The sequence below is a fragment of the Panthera leo genome, chromosome D4 (assembly GCF_018350215.1).
Source record: "Panthera leo isolate Ple1 chromosome D4, P.leo_Ple1_pat1.1, whole genome shotgun sequence".
NCBI classification, from domain to species: domain Eukaryota; kingdom Metazoa; phylum Chordata; class Mammalia; order Carnivora; family Felidae; genus Panthera; species Panthera leo.
This window is the reverse complement of record NC_056691.1, coordinates 41,831,524-41,847,124: the sequence shown is the minus strand read 5'-3', so window position 1 is coordinate 41,847,124 and position 15,601 is coordinate 41,831,524. Positions and strand designations below refer to the sequence as shown.

At 39.2% G+C, this 15,601-nt stretch overlaps 1 long non-coding RNA gene across 1 annotated transcript; it reads left to right on the top strand.

The window, feature by feature from the left end:
• Positions 1-405: 405 nt before the first annotated feature.
• On the top strand, positions 406-15,376 carry LOC122204416. The gene is made up of 3 exons (XR_006195656.1): positions 406-456; positions 11,375-11,396; positions 15,302-15,376. It is a non-coding gene; the product is annotated as an uncharacterized LOC122204416 (long non-coding RNA).
• The last annotated feature ends 225 nt before the right edge of the window (positions 15,377-15,601 follow it).

The following is a 15,601-nucleotide window of genomic DNA, read 5'->3' as shown; positions in this document are numbered from 1 at the left end:
AGCTTTGTGTTTTGGGGATATTTACATAATTTCTCCACACTTAATTCAGTTTCTTTATCTGTAAAGCACAGATAATAATAATGCCTACATGTCAGGGTTATTGAGGTATACAGAAGCTAATGTATGTACAATCCATATGCCAGTTGGGGTTACCTTGTCCCATAAGATTAAAGAAGATTGGCCTGAATCCCTGTTCAAGCACATTGGAAAGTCCAATGCCTTTCACGAGGATATTGAACAATCCCCAGGGAGCTTACTTTTTTCTATTCCTGTTTGTATACGAAGTCTAAAGTTTGGGTCTTCCAAGCATCTGGGGAGGAATGAGGGATAGGGTGGCAGTCATTAAGAAAGTCCTGATGTCACCAGTCACCATGGCAACAGGGGGATAACTGGTGGACGGTGACTGTAGCTGCCTCCTTCCCACTAAGCCTCTGAAGGAACTCTCTTCACTACCAGGTTAGCAGAGCTGAGGGAGTCACAAGGTGCAACAATAATTATTTCAAATTTCATAAGGGTTTACTGACTGAGAAGGAATTGCCCCTTTATAATATGCGAGACTAGTTTTTCAACTTTAAGAAATGTCCTATCTGAAACAAAATATTTTTAAAAAGCATTATTTATAGGCGTCTGGGTAGTTCAGTCAGTTGAGCATCTGACTCTTGATTTCAGCTCAGGTCATGATCCCAAGGTTGTGGGATTGAGCTTCACATGGGCTCTGCACTGAGCATGGAGCTTGCTTAGGATTCTCTCTCTCTCTCTCTCTCTCTCTCTCTCTCTCTCTCTCTCTCTCTCTCCCTCTCCCCTGCTCACACTCACACTCACACACACACACACACACACACACACACACACACGGGTGTGCACACACACACACTTTCTCTCTCTCTCTCTCAAATTAAAAAAAAAGCATGATTCATGACAATAGTAGGCTACTTGAGTGCCTACATTTGAATGTCATGAACACAGTGGTTCTCATGCTTATTCAAGTGGCAGGACACCTGGAGGTACAGGAGCTTATTATGAAACACCAGAAAATTGTGATTTATTTAATTTTAAAAAATGTATAATTTAGAACTAAAGCAGACACTATTTAACATTAGATTTTAACATAAGCCAGTGGTACCAGGTGGCAAAGATCTAACAAACTTAAAATTGAGAATGTTATATCAATTGCCTTAATTTGTTATTACCTCAAATGGTAAAAGACAAGACTTCCATTACTCAACAGGAGGGAACAAGTGGGTCTAGCAGGCAGAACACAGTGCCCTCAAAGTTTTTTGGTTTGGGGCCTTGGTTTTAAGTTACATCAGCAAGTTATTGAAATAGGTTATTGCACAGCAGAGAATTATTCATTCATCCACTTACCAGAAAGCGTCAACTACGTGCCATGCACAGTATAGGGGCTACACCATGAACACTATGAACAGGTTACAGGTCCCTGACCTTAAGGAGTCTAGAGTCCGAAACAAAGGGAGACATTTTTCAACAATATGTGATGGAGTCAATGATATGGGTGGTCAAGGGAGGAAGAGGAAGAGCATTTAATAGAACTTAATGGTGGGAGGAAGAAGGGAATAGATAAAGCTTTCTGTAAGAAATGATAGCTAAGCTGATAACTTACAGAATACCATATTTTTAAATTGGTCTATCAGGAGGGGAATGGACAATTAAAATGTGGCATGCCTGTATAAAGACTTAAATGAGTCATATAATAAATGAACAAGATGAAATAAACTAGATCGATATGTGTAAATAAATCTCAAAAACAATACTGTATGAGAAAGCAAAGCTGCTGAGTGATATGTACATTGTGGTGCTGGTTAAGTAAATGAAAAAACATACTAGAGCACATGAGAGGTGCATACTTATGCAGTAAAAGTATAGAAACGTACATTAGAACTTAGATACATATCAAAATCATGAGCATGCTTGCCTATAGGGAAAGAGGAGAATAGGACCAGATAAAAAGAGGCTCTAGTTGTATCTAATATTTCAATTTAAAAAAATAAATGAAGGGAATATCATAAAAAATGTTAACATTTATCCATTGTGGGTGAATGGATAGAATGACATTTGTTACATTAATTTCCTGAATTTTTAAGTATTAAAAAGCAATTTTCCCCCTAATTTTAAAACATTACCCCAGAAATCAAATGCAGCATCAGTGCTAGGAAACAGCTTACTTGCAAGGGAGAAATTAAGTCTCCTATAAATTATTATCAGAAGTAATTTAGTTTACAGTATTTTTGCTGTTGACACATCAGAAAATGTTTCTGGGGGTGCCTGGGTGTCTCAGTAGGTTAAGTGTCACACTCTCCATTTTGGCTCAAGTCATGATACCGTGTTTCATGAGTTTGAGCCCCACGTGGGACTCTGCTCACAGTGTGGAGCCTGCTTGGGAATCTCTCTCTCCCCCTTCTCTGACCTTCTCCCACTTGCTCTGTCTCTCTCAAAATGAATGAATAAACTTTAAAAAATCTTCATATCTTTAAGTAACAGACACAAAATATACAGTTCCCACACAGAAAATTATAAACTGGAACTTCATCACTTTTTCCTGGAACCCCTAGGGATAAGACTCAAGGGAAAGAACAAGTGGGGGAAAAGCCACAGTCCTCAGGAACTGCAGGAGGTTATGACCTTTGAGCAATCCCCAGACTTCATAATCAAACAGCATTTATCTGAGTAGAGGACCCTTACTCTACCGACCTTACCCATTCCAAATTTTAGCAGAAAAAAAAAAAAAACAAGAAAACTTGACAATCACAAAAAACCTCTCTTCAAGCCAAAGGAGAGATGATGATGTAAACATCTATGTTAGCAATAAGTAATGGATGTTTGGTATTTGAGCCACCAACAGATGTCTAAAAATTTATTTATATGTGGGGAAATTATAGGGTAAAACTCTGTTGATAGAAATATATATCATCACACACACCATAGGCGTATCTGAATGAACCACAGCAAACCATAATGAGGATGCAGCAAAACTAACAATAAAAATAAAAATTAATGAAATAATGAAAAAGCTAGCATGCTGGCAGGTGAAAGCCATGGAAAACTCCAATGAACACTAATAACACACATATTATGCACCCTTTCTGAAGCTTGTAGGAACTCCTAATACCTCACGAGTAGAAGCCAAATTATTGTGCCTCTGCCAGACTTATTAGTAAAATGCTAAACTAGCCTTCAACAAGCACTAAAAATTTGCTAATTTTAGTGATGACTGCCAAATGTGAAGTTAGGAATCTGATCCATGATACTCAGATGCAGGAAGTTCTACTTTTAAATTCTGGCTCTAAATCCCTACTTGCCAGGTTGTTGAGAGGCTCAGTATCATTATAGGAGGGGAGGGCTCATTCTATTCCTAGGGTGCAATGGCATTTGTTGGCTGGACTCATACAGGCTGGACTCATATATCATATAGTCTGGAATTTCGGAATGGCCTTGAGGTCTTTGGTCTATCATTGTCACCACTGAGTTTTACATTAAGGCAGCCTTAGTCCATTTTTTACCAAAGCAGGTGTCTCCAGTCCTGCAGCCCAAAACTAGCCCGCCAAATCTCATTGTGTTTCCAGGCAGTCAAGCCCATTGTTCAGACTCACCAGGTGCACCAAAGCAGCCATCTCACCAAAGAGCAAAACCAGCCTGAGCTTTGCTGGACTCCTAAGCCTCTAAGGCTGTCCTTTTCTTAGCTTCTGACTTTCCAGTCAATTCTGCCATTTCCGTCTCCCATCAGCCCACATCAATCCCTTGAATGGTTCTGAAGTGCAAAATCCAGTTACTTGAGGAGTGAGGTAGCATAGAGAGTGCTAGAAACTTTAGAATCATATTGGAAGACTGTTTTTCGTGGGGCAGACGGTCTGGTAAGCATACACTATACTCTTCTTGGGTTAATCTTCAGAAGAAAACCCAAAAAGTCTAATAAGAAAAAAACCCAAACTCACCAAAAAAACAAACAAACAAACAAACAAACAAAAAAACACCAAAACAAAAAACCTGTGGTATTAATTAATTAGAATTTGTCAATAAGTAGTTCTTATTCGTATATATAAGTAAAAGTTGATGGAAACATGTGCTATTGAGTATAAGAATTTAGAGAAATCACTTTTTTTTTTCTTTTTCAATTTGAGGTCCATGATGAGATCATGGTTGGGTTGAGGACGATAGTTTGAGAAAAAATGAGCTGGCAGGGGAGAGGACCATATAGGCTGCTTGTCTCCCTCTTCTGCAGTTTCCCCTTCACCAGCTAGGGGTGTTGGCTGGATATTTCCTCCAGGTACTGTGCAGGACAGCCAGGCTCCTCCTCTGCCCCAGCTCAGATCACTGACTTCCCTGCTTTCCCAAGATGCAAAACCATCACCCCACTCCCATACTACATCCTGTTCTGGGCTCCCACTCTCAACCACCACTAATCAGGAGCAGGGTCAGGGCCTCAGGCCATTTCAGAACAAAAGCCTCCGTTTTGAGGACTAGAAGAGATGGGTTGGCTTCAGTAGGAGTGGTAATCAGATCCTGAGGGTGGACATAAAGCAACCAAAACCCAATGTCAGTGTATTAATTTCCAGGAAGAGTTGGTGAATTATGAATTAGGATTCACCTAATTTATATTTTTTTACTCATATGGACCAAAGAAATTGCTGAGAGTAGCAAAGAATGGATCTAGCAGGAGGTAGCTATGGGATTGATATTAGGAAGAACTCTAATAAGCCCAGTTGAGCCAACTGCCTCAGATGCTGGAAATGTACAAATGCAGGGAGGAAGACAGGTACTAAAGTAATCCTGGAGGAGTTATAGACAGTTGTTTTTGTCAGCAAAGTATTCACTCTCTTTTCTGGTAACAGCTAAGAATTGATTTTGATTTTCTTTTGGGGAACCGTCCTTCCCTTACTCTCTGTTCATAAAGTTAAGGTAGGACTGTCCCCTCGCTACAGGAATTAACAGATTATTCAGGTGGAGCTATTCAGGGCATCTCATCCATCTGGCCATAGCAATGCGTCCAGGTTGAGTACATGACTCAAGTTGGTCCCATCAGATTAAATCCGATGACTTTTGCTGAAATTCTTAGGGGAAAAAAATTTTCCCCCTCTTAGGTAGTTTCTAAGCTACCAGGAGTTTACACATGAAAAGGGCCCACGTGAGAATAAAGTCAAAACAGAGGAAAATAAAACAAAGTGAGATTGATTCCTGATGGCATTTTTTTAGCCTCTAGATCCAGCTATGCCTAAGAGCACCACTGCCACTGTATTTTTCAGATAATACAATCAATTCCCTATAGTTGCTTAAGCCAGTTTGAATGGTTTGTCCATAATAACCAAGAGTACATAATAACCAAGACAATGGGCTGGATGGGGTGATTCTAAGATTCAGTGAGAAATCTTGGAAAGTTGATAGTTTCTCCTACAATAACGTCCACAATAAAGTTTCACAAATTGGGAGATTCCTTGTGTCCTGCCTGTATCTTCTTTTCCTATGATCTTTGTTTCTGTCTTCTTCAGAACCATCAGATGAACCTAGCTCAGGTCTAGGGGATATGTAGCATGTGAGCTTTCCAATTTTACTTTTATATTTCTTTAGTCATCTCAGTAAGATTTGGGAGGGAGGAAGATTAATGTTCAGGTTTCTTGAGCCACTTTGAAATCCTAATTCATCACTGTTATTCATCCATCAGTATCTCTTCTGGAAAAACTATCAGTTTGCTTATTATTTGGGCAAAAAATAACAATTTGCAAATAACCCTCGATACTGGAATGAGCTGTAACAGATTTAAGTTGTGCTGAGTTTTACAATTTCCACAGTGTTTTCCCATGTATTTCCTCATTTGTGCTTTTTTTGAGTTATAATTGACATATTACATTAGTCTCGGGTATACAACTTAATGATTCAATATTTGTATACATTGTGAAATAATCACCACAATAAGTATAGTTAACATCTGTCACATGCACTTTTGTTTATTCTTTTACTTAACAAATATTTATTGAGTCCCACATAATGGCCAGGTTCCAAGGATGAACAAAGTGACACACAAGAGAGATATGGCCTCTGTCCTCATGAAATATATAACTGAGTGTGACATCTTAATTTAAATCTCAAAATCTCCTGAGTCCCTTAGTCTTCCTGATTTAGAACTGAAACCATGCTCTCCAGGAGCCTGGGAAAAGTTTAGAAAAGGTCACGTAAGGTGGATAGATATATTCTGGATCTGTTCTGTTATCAGTCAGTAGTGCCTCAGGCTCTTGACACCAGTAATCACTGGATGAGGTAGCAAAGTAAGTAGCTGCCTACTTAGTATAAGGTAGACAGCAGATTAATACTTGAAAAGCTGGAGATAATTTTAAGAGTTACCTAAACCAATATCCTAATTTTACAAATGAGACAACTAAACATCAAAGAAGGTAAATTGTCCAGGGTCATGTAGTAGTTGATGACAGATTTTAGACTAGAGCACAAAGCTGCTCAAACCACGGGTTAAAACTAAGTCGTGCGTCCAGGTTGAGTACATGACTCAATGTACTCAATGTACTCAATGAAATGCTGGACGCATTTCAAGGCCCTCTGAGGCTGTCTACCTCCAGCTTCATTTTCCATCACTCTCCCATTCTGCCCTATGCGCTAGCCAAACAGCTTAGAGTATTTGATTTCATCTTTCTCCTTGTAACCCAGTGAAACTTTCAGAAAGACTCTTACTTACAGGAAACAGAAGCTCACACCTGTCACCTCCAGAAATAAGGACTTTAGTGTTCATAAACAAGGCAGTAGAAATCCAGGGGTGGGAAGCAGTTTCAGAAAACGTGGAATTTGGAGTTAGGCTTTGCATCTGGGGCAAATCTGGGAGTCTCATCCAGAGTACACGAAATTTGACTCAAATACTCCACCAGTAACAAGACTCCGCACCCTTCTGTGCCCATCGCCTCCCTACCCACTAACAACAGACTTGCTCGCATTCTACTCATGTGGCTTGCTCATAATTTAAGCCTATCTGGTAGCCCAAATTATTGTTCTTCCACATTTCTCTATAGTGTGACCTCTCAGCCTCTAATGCTAACTGCATTGTTCTCTCAGTAGGTCCCAGTTTTTTAGAAACAGTTCTGCTGTATGTTCTAGGCTAGCAACAGAGTTCAGAACACTCTCAGTTTTGCTACTAGTACTTGGCTACTAGTAATGTCAGCTACTAACAACCCAAAGCCCAGCCTTTCTCACACTTGCAAGAATCTGGTTTCTGACACTGCTTCAATCATCCTAGGTCTAGACGTTCTATGGAACAGAACATCAGACTCAATAAGTTTTTCTAACAAATTGTTTTGTTTTTTGTTTTCATAAAAGTAATACTTGTGTATAAATTTAAAAATTAGAAAATGCAAAGTAGTGTAAAGGAGGAAATACATCACCTGAATTCACATTTCTTCATACAGCAATAAACCACTGTGTATACACACACACATGTACACACACACAACACATACACACATACACAGTAATTTTGAACAAAACTGATATCCTATTATATATGTTTGTTTTACTAGGTAATATGTATTGAGCCTGTTCCTATGACCTTGCATATCTCTAGCAATTAGTTTTCCATGGTAGTGTAGTATTCCATTGTATGAATATGGATTTATGTTTGCTATTATCAAGCATGTGAGATCTTTCCATTTTTCTCTATTACAAATAATGCTTTGTGAACCTCTGTGTACATATATCATTGTGCACATCACATTGTGAAGATTTCCTTAGAATAAATGGTTAGTATCCAAAATCTATAAAGAACTTACCAAACTCAACATCCAAAAAACAAATAATCCAGTGAGGAAATGGGCAGAAGACATGAATAGACACTTTTCTAAAGAAGACATCCAGATGGCCAACAGACACATGAAAAGATGCTCAATGTCACTCATCATCAGGGAAATACAAATCAAAACCACACTGAGATACCACTTCACACCTGTCAGAGTGGCTAAAATGAACAACTCAGGAAACTACAAATGCTGGCAAGGATGTGGAGAAACAGGAACCCTCTTGCACTGTTGGTGGGAATGTAAATTGGTGCAGCCGCTCTGGAAAGCAGTGTGGAGGTTCCTCAGAAAATTAAAAATAGAACTATCCTACAATGCAGGAATAGCACTACTAGGAATTTATCCAAGGAATACAGGAGTGCTGATTCATAGGGGCACTTGTACCCCAATGTTTATAGCAGCACTTTCAACAATAGCCAAATTATGGAAAGAGCCTAAATGCCCATCAACTGATGAATGGATAAAGAAGATGTGGTTTATATATACAATGGAATACTACTTGGCAATGAGAAAGAATGAAATCATGCCATTTACAGCAACATGGATGGAACTGGAAGGTATTATGCTGAGTGAAATAAGTCACTCAGAAAAGGACAGATATCATATGTTTTCACTCATATGTGGATCTTGAGAAACTTAACAGAAGACCATGGGGGAAGGGAAGGGGAAAAAATAGTTACAAACAGAGAGGGAGGGAGGAAAACCATAAGAAACTCTTAAATTCAGAGAACAAATTGAGGGTGGATGGGGGGGCGGGAGAGAGGGGAAAATGGGTGATGGGCCTTGAGGAGGGCACTTGTTAGGATGAGCACTTGGTGTTATACGTAAGCAATGAACCACGGCAATCTACCCCAAAAACCAAGAGCACACTTTACACACTGTATGTTAGCCAATTTGGCAATAAATTATATTTAAAAAAGAGAATTAAGAGTCCAGAAATAAATCCTTACATTTACAGTCAGTTGTGTTTTGACAAGATGCTAAGATGATTCAATGAGTAAAGAATAGTCACTTCCACAAATGGTGCTATGACTGGATATCTGCATGCAAAAATTCATACCATATACAAAAATTAACTCAAAATAGATCAAGGTGTTAACCATAAGATCTAAAAATAATAAAACTCTTAGAACACAGGAGTAAATCTTCATGACCTTGGATTAGGCAATGATTTCCTAGGTATAGCACCTAAAAATGCAAACAACAAAATAAATAATAGATAAATTAGACTTTATCAAACTTAAAACCTTTTTAGAGTAGCCTCACACCCAGTGTGGGACTTGAACTCACAACCCTAAGATCAAGAGTCACATGTTCTACTGACTGAGCCAGCCAGCTACCCCAAAAACGTTACTGCTTTAAAGAACACCATCAAGAAAATGAAAGGATAACTCACAGAAGGGAAAAAATATTTATAAATTAGCTATCAAATAAGGGACTTGTGTCCAGAATACATAATGAAATATTACAACTTAACAATAAAAACACAAATAACCCAATTAAGAAATGGGCAAAGGACACTGAGATTCCTCAAAAAACTAAAAATAGAACTACCTTATGACCTTATGACTTAGGTATTTATCCAAGGGATACAGGTGTGCTGTTTCAAAGGGACACATGCACCCCCGTGTTTATGGCAGCACTATCAACAATAGCCAAAGTATGGAAAGAGCCCAAATGTCCATCGGTGGATGAATGGATAAAGAAGAAGTGGTATATATATATATGTATATATATATATATATCTGGCAATCAAAAAGAATGAAATCTTGCCATTTGCAACTACATGGATGGAACTGGAGGGTATTATGCTAAGTGAAATTAGTCAGTCAGAGAAAGACAAAAATCATATGACTTCACTCATATGAGGGCTTTAAGAGACAAAACAGATGAACATAAGGGAAGGGAAACAAAAATAATATAAAAACAAGGAGGGGGACAAAACAGAAGAGACTCATAAATATGGAGAACAAACTGAGGGTTACTGGAGGGATTGTGGGAGGGGAGATGGGCTAAATGGGTAAGGGGCACTAAGGAATCTACTCCTGAAACCATTGTTGCACTATATGCTAACTAATTTGGATGTAAATTAAAAAAATAAAAAATAAAATTAAAAAAAAAAAGAAATGGGCAAAGGATTTAAACAGACATTTCTTCAAAGAAAACATACAAATATCCAATAAGCACATGAAAATATTCTCAACATCATTAGATGCTATTAGGGAAATGCAAATCCAAACCATGAAGATATATGACTTCCATCCACTAAGATGGCCATAAACTACAAGATCATAACAAGTGTGGGGAGGGCGTAGAGAAATTGGAACCTTCATACATTGCTGGTGGGAATGTAAAATGATGCAGCTACTTTAGAGAATAGGTTGACAGTTTCTCAAAGGTTAAAGATATGATCCAGCAATTCTGCTCTTAGGTATATATACACACAAGAGATATCAAAACACACCCACAAAAAACTCCACAAAACTTGCATATGAATGCTCATATCAATATTATTCTTAATAGTTAAACAGTGGAAAAAACCCAAGTGTCCATCAACTGGAGAATGGATAAATAAAATGTGGTGTATCCATATAAGAGAATGTTATTCAGCCATAAAAAGAAATGAAGTACTGATTCATGCTGCAACATGGATGAAGCTTGAAAACAGTATTTTAAATGAAAGAAGCCAGATGCAAAAGGCTACATATTGTATGATTCCATTGATATGAAGCATCCAGAATAGGCATATCCACAGAGATAGAAACTAGACTTGTGGTTACCAGGGGCAAGAGGGAAGGGGAGTTGAGGAGTGACTGCTAATGGGTGTGGTGATTCTTTTTGCAGTAATGAAAATGTCTGAAAACAGACAGTGATGGTTGCATAACTCTGTGAATATACAAAAAAACCCCACTGAATTGAATACTTCAAAAGGGTAAATTTTATGGCATGAGAAGTATATCGCAATTGAAAAAAAGACGCCAAGTACTGATGGATGGTACAGCATGGTTGAACTTTGAAAACATTATGCTATGTGAAAAAAGCCAGTCACAAAAAAACAACATCAAACAAACAAACGAACAAAAACATTTTTATCTGATTCCATTTCTATAAAATGTCCTCAGTAGTCAAATATGTAGGTAAAGAAAGTGGAAACCTCTACACTTGAGGAGATGGGAGGAAATGCGGAGTGATTTTTAATGGGTGCAAAGGTTCCTATTTGAGGTGATAAAAATAATCTAAAATCAATTATAATGATGATTATACTGTTAATATACAAATCCTGTTAATATACAAAAAAATACAAATATACAAATCCTGTTAACATACAAAAAAAAACCCCATGAATTATACACTTTAACTGGGTGAACTATATGGTAGGTTAATTATATCTCAAAAATCTGTTAAAAGGAAAGTTAAGGATATAAACCTTTTGAATATTATATGTGTTACAAATATATTTTTCCATTTGTCAAGCTTTTTGCTTATGGTGACTTATGTTGAGTTCAGAAAAATTATGTATTCATGTGGAGAAATCTCTTAATCTTTTTATTTTTTGTCTTTTGCATGCTAAGACCATCCTACCATCATAATCAGGTAAATATTTAACTATATAGTCTTCCAGTTCTCTTTGGATTTGATTTTTTTTTTACATTTAACTAATTCATTTGAAGATATTTACAACTATCCTGAGAGCTTTCATCAGATGACATCTTAACTCCAGTTTTTTGTTTTGTTTTGTTTTGTTTTTTAATATTGGGAAAACATGATGATTGTAGTTATAGTTCCCCCAATCTAGCTTTATTTCTTATTGTTTGTTTTGTATTCTGACTGGGATACTGCTTTAGCTGCTGTGATAAATCAGGAACCCTCTCCCCTCCACCCTCCTTCAACCTCCGAATTAAAGTTGGCAAATTATATTGTTGGATATGTTACTTGTTGAGTTGACTTCAGAGCTATAATCTGGAAGTTTGTCTAATTGGACTGATTAGTTTTGGTCTTGTGGTCATGAAAGAACCAAGAAAGAAGTCTGAAATATCAGATACATTCATCAGCCAAGATAGGGAGGTGTTGATGGTTTCCCTTTCATGTAAATCCAAATGGCTGTGGCATGTTTGGCTCACACTCTTGATTTGTGATTTAATTTTTACAAACTGTAGGAAGAAAACGGCTGCCAATGTTATGGTTTGAAGAGCTGGCTCTTCTATCCAAGGCACAGAAAATGTAGTATAATGATTGGGCTCAGCTAATGAGGCAGGAGGAGGGAAAGAGAAGGTTGGCAACAGAGTGTGTCCCTTTCTGCCATTTTGTGGGAACTCAGAAATGGCAAAAAACCAGAATGAAAATCTGCTCATTATTCTTCTCTCCAAAGGCTTCCTCAGTCTCTGATGGGTCCTATGTTGCTTCTTAACCTTTCTCTCTTGGCATTTAGCCGAAGGACACCACCTGAGGGACATTTCCTATACCTGAAAGAATTGTGCCAATTCAAACTTAGTAATGTTTAGAGTCCTGCTGATCTTCTCCTCCTTCCCTCGACACTGGATCCCTCTCTTCTATTAGCAAATTAGGACAGGTGGGGTTTTGTTTGGTTGGCTGGTTGGGATTTTTAAAGTTTATTTATTTATTTTGAGAGAGATAGCACACACACAGAAAGGACAGAGAGAGAGAGGGAGAGAGAAAATACTCATAAACCATGAAATCATGACCTGAGCCAAAATCAAGAGAAGGACGCTCAATTGACTGAGCCACCAAGGTGTCCCATGTTTGTTTAATTTTTTTAAGTAGACTTCATGCCCTATATAAAGCCCAACACAGGGCTTAAACTCAAGACCCTGAGATCAAGACCTGAGCTGAGATCAAGAGTCAGATGCTCAACCAACTGAGCCACCCAGGCTCTCGAGGACGGGTGGTTATTACGCTAAAATAATACACTGACTCCTTTCACTAACAAATGTCTCCAGAGGTGGATATGGGCTCCATTCTGTCCTCATCTCTTTGCACTCTGTGTTCTGACTCATCACTTGGCTCAAACTGCATCTTCAAAAGTGACCAGGTACCTCTTGGTCACAAATCAGATGGGCTTTCTTTAGTCTTTATCCTTACCTCCCTGGTAAGTAAAAGTGACCCTTGCTCATTCCCTCCTTTGTGGAATTCCATCCGCTGTTGTCTCATGGATGCTTTTATTCCTCGGGTCGGCACAGTGAAGTGGTTAAGAGCACAGGCTCTGGAGAAACCAACTGTTACTCCAGTAATGTGGTATCCCCATGTGTAAGATGGGGCAGATAACTGTGCTCATTTCATACGGTTGGGAGTATTAAATGACTTGTTTTATGAAAAGAGCATACAATAGTGTCTGCCACATAGTCTACCTTCATAGAGTGTTTGCTGCTATTACTATCATTGCTAGTGCTGTGGTTGTTGTTGTTATGGCTGCAACTGTTATTATTACCTTATTTTTCTCCTACCTTTTTGATGCCCTTTCATTGGTCTCTTCCCAGCCTCTTCTGTCTCTCCTCCAGATTCCTGAGTATATGTGCGTTCTTGGGCCTCTTCTCTTTTTTCTGTTCTGGGAGGGAAGGGCTACTCAGTCAGATCCTCCTATGTAGCACTCAGATCCTCTCAACCCCAATTCCCCCTCCAGCCAGTGCTATAGCCCAATCACCTTCTTACAGACACAACCCAGAGCACCTCACTGTGGGTCCCTAACAGGCAGCTCTTACTTCCTGGCATGAGCCACCTGCAGGAAATTTGCAATGCCAACATGCAGGTAAACCCATGCTTCTGAGGCCATTTTTGACAAATGGCGACAAGAAGCAATGTATCAATGCTCCCTTCTCCCTCTCAGTCCTTAGGCAAATTGTTCTGAACCTCATTCACAGCTGCTCAGAAGGTCTCAGGACAAAAGCACCAGTAAACTTAGTAGTAGTAAACAGTTTGATATTGGGTTCTTTATTGGTTTTCCTTGCTTCCCTGTTTTCACTCCTTTTTAACTCCTGCTCCCTGGGATCAAATTCCCAGACAAATTCCTGCTGCAAGTCTTTGCCTCAGTTGTTTTAGATGCTCATCTATTAAGTCGAGTAATACTTAACTTAAAAAATAATTTCTCTGTGCAGTTTCTTCTCTAAAGTAGAGACTTCAAGTAATTTTTGGCATATTACTATTCTTTAAGGGGGCCACTGGAAGAGGCCCCTCTGGTTACGTAAATGAAAAGTAAGTAGACACCCACAGTTCTGAAAAGTTTCCTTATCTGAGCACTGGAATTCAGGGTGCTGAATTCCATATAAGTTCTTATGTTTGCTTATGACAGTTTCTCTGAGCTGCTTCTTGCCTTTGTTTTGTTTTGGGGAGATAGATTTGTTATTTGTTGAGAGGAGGGTTTTGTTTGCTTTTAATTAATGAGGAATTGAGGAGAGAAATGTTTTGGTGTATGGCATCATGACAGGGATGGTTTGAAGATGAAAAATGGAAGAGAGAAACTGAAGCAGCAGCTTTCCTGTGGGGCTTTCTGGGACCAGGAAGAGCAAAGTTTTTCAGGAGCTGGTGACAAAATGTGGCAAGAGGTTAAAGATTAGGTTCTTGCCCCCTCCTTCATTCCCAACCTCCACACTTACCCAGAACAATTCTGACACCCCAGAACTAGTGGCTTTGGTAGCATCTGAGAACTACAGACTTGACTCACACACCACTGTATCCTGAAGGTCACTACCAACAGACGCAGCACCACTTTCTTGGGAAGTGGCATCAGTTGAGGGACAGAAGCTGGAGAAAACATGTAGAATAAGTGGGCAGACTGGTCTGTGGGCACATATGAAGCATCCTTTTGGGAACTGTCAGAATTTACTGGGGCATACTCAGGTTGGAAATTCACCCCTCAGGTCCCCTTGGCCTTCCTTGTCTTCAGAGCTTTTAAGGATTGGTTCCCACCCAGATACTGCTGTGGTGACCAGCCATGAGTCCATGGGGTAAAACCCAGGAGTCCTCACCTCATGTCCTACCTTCCACTTACCATCTCTTGGCACAGGGCTTCCTTAGTGACACTGTGGCTTTAGAGGCAATAGGATCTCCACAGTACCCATGTAAGAGCCACCTAGGAGTGGAGGGGAGTTATCACTTCACAGTGAAAACTTTGTGTGAAATAGGGCCCCTGAGTTTTCCTGACAACTAGTCATTTCTATGGATTCTTGGAAGATTAAGTAATCAGTCCAAGGCGAGGCAATGTCCCTAACATACTCTTCTGTCAGCTCCTCCTTTGTTGCCTCACTCACCTTTTCCCTCATTTCTGTTCCCTGGGATTGTAGTCCCTAACCAAGAAGTAGTGCACAAGCTTTTGCCTCAGGCTCTGCCTTCTGGGGAAACAATCATAAGGTAGGGTGGATCTGTGATTGGGCAATAAATCAGCGGGGCTGGGACAAATGTAATCTGGGACATTAAAATTTAAAACTATCTCATTTTAAACTCTGTCCAGTGAATACGGATAATTGAAGTCGTGTCTTCTTCACTAGATCAAAATATGGAGCTCCCTGTATTAACTGTCATGCTCATCCCAATCATCATCCTAATCTACAAGTCTAGAAAACTCAGGTAAGCTTTAACTTCTTCTCTAGGATGCTCTTTAATTTCTCCTCTAGGACGGCCAGTCATTCCTTCCTTATTTCTGCCTCCACTGTTTCTCCTCCACTGGAGGAGATGTCCTTGCTGCCACTGTACTGGTTGAAGATTCTGTCATCATTTTCTTGTATTGCAAGAGTCTCCTAACTGGTTTTCCCTCTTCGTCCTTTCTCCTCCCTGGTCTGTCTTGTCAA